The sequence below is a fragment of the Corvus kubaryi genome, unplaced genomic scaffold (assembly GCF_017639235.1).
Source record: "Corvus kubaryi isolate FWS band 111438036 unplaced genomic scaffold, C.kubaryi_AGA036_p1.0 37322, whole genome shotgun sequence".
In the NCBI taxonomy this organism is placed as follows: domain Eukaryota; kingdom Metazoa; phylum Chordata; class Aves; order Passeriformes; family Corvidae; genus Corvus; species Corvus kubaryi.
Genome location: NW_024581101.1, coordinates 5678792 through 5684039, shown reverse-complemented (window position 1 = coordinate 5684039; position 5248 = coordinate 5678792). Strand labels below are relative to the sequence as shown.

The window sequence follows — 5248 nt, the reverse complement described above, 5'->3', positions numbered from 1 at the left end:
GGCGGCTCCGCTGCCTCCCCCGGCCCCGCTGCGCGCACGCGCACGGCCCGCCCGGCGCCACCGCGCCTGAGCAGCGCCGCGCGCCTGCGCCCTGCGGGGACGGACCGAGGGAGGGGCAGGAAATGGCGGAGCCCCGCGGGCCGCGCCGGAGCTCCCCGGCAGGGTGGGGGGTAGGGAAAGGGCTGGGCCAGCTCGGGCCGGGGGTTTATCGCACAGTGGGGTGGGCTGGGAGGGGCCTTGGAGAGCGTTTCCTTCCAACCCCCTGCCACGGGCGGGGTCACCGCTCGCTAGCCCAGGTGCCTGCAATCTCCGTCGCACCTGGCTTTGGGTGTTTGCAGTGATGGGGCAGCCACAGGTGCTCTGAGCAACCTCACAGTGAACAATTCCTTCCTAGTATCTAATCTAAAGCTTCGCCCTTTCAGTTTGAACCCGTTCCCACCTGTCCTGTCGCTACGTGCTCTTATAAATAGTCTTGCCCCACCTTTCCTGAAGGTTCCCAGCAGGTTCTGCAAGGCCACTGGTCACTCCAAAGCTGGTTCTCTGTTCTCCAGGCTGAACAATCCCAGCCTTTCCTCCCAGCAGAGCTGCTCCGTGCCTCTGCTCATCCTGGTGCGTCCTCCGGACTCTGTCCAGCAGCTCCAGGTTCTCCGTGCGCTGGGCCCAGGGCTGGGCCAGCTCTGCAGGAGGGTCTCACCGGGGCACAGTGCCCATCCCTTTCCGGCTGCCCGGGCTGGGGCTCAGCGCAGCACGGGGGGTTCAGGGTGCCCGGGCCCTCGGGCGGGCCGTGCCCGGCTCCTCTCTGCGGGGCTGCTCTCCAGCCCGCTGCCCCGGCGCTCCCCGCTCCGCTCGCGGGCAGGGGAGAGGCAGACACCGGGGCTGGCCGTGGCCGTGGCAGCCCGTGATTCCCAGCAGAGCCTGGTTGCCATCGGATCTGCCTCACTCTGCAGCCGCTGGGCTGTGAGCAGAGTGCCCAGACCCTCCACATGCAGGGTTTGGGAGCTCTGACTGAGGTGTGTTTCCCTGTGTTTTGTTTTGGACACCCACAAGGGACAATGTGATCATAGACACCAGGGATCGCACAATCACAGAAGTGTTTGCGTTGGGAGAAATCTTAAAGATCATCGAGCCAAACTGCCCTCCCATGGGCAGGGCCACCTTCCCCCACACCAGGTTGCTCAGGTTGTCCAACCTGGCCTTGCTTGGATAATCATGGCGTTTTAACTAAAATTGAGCTACTGCCGCAAACAAAAGAGTTATTTTTTCTCTCTCTCAACTTCCAGAACTCCAGTCCCCAATATCTGAGTCATCTACAGGTACTCACAGCTTACAACAATGAAAAATTGTTTAAACCATTTCTGTGGATTCCAGAATCCCTTTGGCTGAGCCTCGCTGTGTGAGCTGAAGGTCTCTCAGCATGGTCTGTACCAGCATGGACAGTGGAAAAATCATGGCTCACATGTCTGCTTATTAAAGGTGTCATGGTCACAGATGCCATCGTATCAATATCATTGTTATTTTTAAAAGAAAAATACACATTTTATGTTGGTATAGCTGAATCTGTGGTTGCTAAATTATGTTGAGAAAACAGTCATGAACACCGCCATGGTCTGTTGTTCTGCTGGGACAATCCTTTGGAGTTCACGTTCAGATATAAATGTATCAGTTTGTTGCCCTCTAGGAGAAGGTCCCAGCTCAGCACTGCTTCCACAGGGGGGTTGTTCTTTTGGAAAGGAAAGCAAGACACAGAGTGAGTTTTCTGATCCCTGTCTAATACATACACAGTGATACAAAGCCTAAAATTCAGGTGTCTCTCTGCATTTCTTGTAACTCTCTGAGGCTTACCTGACTGCTGGGGGAAACATTACTCCTTTAAATCCAGCAATGAAAACCTGTTGGTAAAATCTGACAATACCAGCTTTCAAATAAAATGACAGCTCTAAAACTGGCAGCGGTCTTAAAACCAAAGTAGAATCTTGGCAGCAGAAGTTAGGAGGTTATAAAATGAGATGCATCTCTTTCTTCTAGTACAAATCTTCCTTTTTTTCATTCTGTTGATTTTAACAATATTTATTTGGGCACAGTTTATGATACCAACTTAACCATACATAAGCTGGAATTATGAAATCAATCAAGTAATCATGAATTTAATCACTTGTTTGCAATGTCAGGCAATGTGATGTTATTTCCAACTATATCCATTTATAGTTTACAGGGTATCATTCTACAGCAACAGTTTAACAATGGTTAGTTAAAAGAAATGCTCCAATCTGGTTTTTTCTTCCCTTCAGTTAGGTCTAATGACCATTTTGGTTTTTTCTCTGCTGTCTCTATTTTTTGTATTAAGCAGCCTATCTACAGCACAAAGTTCAGTCAGTCCACATTCAGAGAAAACAGAGAATAATTTCCAACGGCTGGACATCTCTATGCACAAATTTAAGAATTTTTAATCCAAATTCAGTAGCACTATTTGTTCAGCATAACTCTTAAGTGCTCAAGAACTTTTTGTCCTCAAATTTTCTAAATTTGCCACAATGCTGCTTGTACTGCGTTAGCCAAGTGTTCTTTGGTAAAGCCTTTACAAGGAACTGACCTCTAAGATTCAAGACCAGCTGGCACGACATGCCAAAAATAATTTATGGTACAAGTGAAAGCAAGTGCACATGTGAGAAATGGAGAAAATTGAGCAAATGTAGAGTCAGACCTTGAGTTAATTTAGTTTTGATAGAGTAAAACTCAGTTCACGTTCCTGGTTTAAGCAAAACACATGAAAGAAGCACTGAAATCAGTGTGGGGACAATGCACATCACACTGGAAACACAAGAGATTTGCCATTTTAGTGCTGGTACCCTGTAATAACTGCACCCTTGTCTAACTCTACCCTTGTCCTGATGGAAGAAAGATGTGCAACCATCAGGCTGCAGCTGCATCATGTGATGAAAAGTCACCGCACAGCTGCTCTTGGTTCCCCTTCCTGGGTTTGCCTGCTCTCCTGGGACACACGGCTGCTTGCTTAGCAGAGTTAGGTCATTTTTTCAACTCTAATTTACAAATACTTTGCAAGTCTCCATACAGAATTTTCAGCTGTGGCTTAAAATTGTTGTTTGTGTTGTACAAAACATTGCTGATTTGCTGGAGACCTGCTTTTGAAAAGCTTCCTATAGATCAATGTCATTAGATCTACTTCACAGCCTCCTCAGCAGAAGTTAAAGCCTGTTGTTTGCTTTTTGAAAATGCTTTTAGTCATACTGCTGCATTTTAGTGTTCTTCCCACACCCCACTCCAGTTTCCAGGACTGAGAAGCAAATATTCCGTGCATGAACTAAGGACCTTTATGACCATATAGACTCTGCAGGTAATTCCAAGCAAAAGGAGTGAAGAGAAATAATGTTAGGAAAAATTTGGATGGAAAAGCCCCTCAACACCAAAACAAAACAAACAAAAAACTCCCCAGAAAACCACAACTCTACTTAAGGCAAGCAGACAAACCTCATTTTGGCAGACACTGCAATGCAGTATTTTGGCTCAACTCCGAGAGCAACAGCATGGCCTGAGGGTGAACAAGTAGTTGTACAAACTGTTCTTAACTTGGCTTCATCTCTGAAGCAAATGGATTTCAGAACTATTTATTAAAAATATCATTTCACAACACTGCAAACATGGAACCCCAAAAAGCCACTGCTCTGTAGGTGCTGGCATTTCTCCTCATGGTTTTGTGTGTAATCAGTCCCATTCAGTCACACAACCACAGCAGCTCACAGAGGTCACACAATTATCTTACAGCAAAATGATCAGAGACTGGTAAGTGTGAGGTATTTTGAGCATCCCCAAAACGTGCATTATTTTCTATCTGAACTGGGACAAAAGAGGCCTTTGAGGATGACTGGCTAGCCCAGCAGTATGAGACCTTACAGCTCTAACATCCTGCCTCTAAACAGACCAAAAGTTCAGTCATGCAAGGTTGCAGAAGGCACTCACTCCAAGTATATCCAAAAAGGAAAATGACTCTGGATTTGTGAGAATTCATAAATTCAGTGGTAGAATCTCCATTTGCGAGACAAGGCATAGGCTTCTGGTTCACAGATCACCAAAACTGCCATTCAGTTTTCAGTCCCTGGGAAATATTCTGTTCTCCACATTTCTAGAGCTGAGGAAGAAATTTAACACTGTTGAAGTCTTTGTCCTAACTGCACTGGAGGGGAAAAAAAAGAAAAACGTAATTGCTCTGTATACTACCAGAAGAGAAAACACACAGTATTTAACTTAGCCACAAACAGGAAATATGTTGCTGAGTCACCTCGTAGTACATTCCCCAGCTCTTCATCCAGAAATTCCATGTCATTAGCACAACCACTGTACCACAGAAAACATACCACAATCTTCACTGCTCCTCTTGGGCTGTAAGCGTCTCTCTCTTCCTGGCCAGTGTCATCACTGCACTCAGTGTTTACTCTCCTGTCTCTTCCTCCTTTTTGCAGTTTTAATTGGAATCTATTTACATTTAGGAATTTTCAAAAATTCCTGAATTTATCTTCAGAAGCAAATCAGTCTAAGCTTGTTTACAATGCATGAGAATGTAGTAAATGACAAAAAGAAAAGCATGGGGTGGAATAGCTTATCTTAACAGGTGGGAAAATAGGATTAGAAGTATTAACTGCTAAGCAATTAAATGAAGAGCGTTAATTGCATATGAATAGATAGTCTCTATTGACAAGGTTACCTCACTTTCTAAGAGATACTCTTTGACTACTTAATAAATGTTATTTATTTGTAAACTTAAATCCACAGAGAACCCACTCACTGATAATTCCAAGAACTACTTGTTTGCTGAAGCTTTGTTTAATCTAAACCATAATTTCCTGACTTTCTAGAGGCAATAATTGAACATTCTATAGGGTTTCTGTAAATAAAGTCATAAGAAGTTACTATCACACTTGTATAAAATTTATTACTGATTTGAAGGTACATTAAAACATCTTATACTAACCTTTAAACAGTGACATTTCACATTACAATCATGCACAGTATCACAAATGTTAATTAAAACCACAGCTTCTGAACATTCCTTTAAATGGCTGAGGATTACACTTCCGCAAGGTTAATTCTCCACGGCTACAGCTACTGTTTGTTTTTAACCAGCTGTGAGATGGCTGCACCAGAGCTCATTTATTGGGCTATAAACTTTTCAGTTCCAAGGTAACTTACATGTTTTGCTTGTCCTCAGTTGTAGGAAGAGGAAATTGACAGTTTC

At 44.9% G+C, this 5248-nt stretch overlaps 1 long non-coding RNA gene across 2 annotated transcripts; it reads right to left on the bottom strand.

Annotated features, from left to right (window-relative positions):
* Window positions 1-1489: 1489 nt before the first annotated feature.
* LOC121665280 lies at window positions 1490-4593 on the bottom strand. 2 transcript variants are annotated; one of them, XR_006016311.1, is made up of 2 exons: window positions 4295-4593; window positions 1490-4189 (listed from the first exon to the last, which is right to left on the bottom strand). It is a non-coding gene; the product is annotated as an uncharacterized LOC121665280 (long non-coding RNA). The 2 variants fall into 2 exon arrangements; XR_006016310.1 differs by having other exon boundaries at window positions 4371-4593.
* Window positions 4594-5248: the final 655 nt, after the last annotated feature.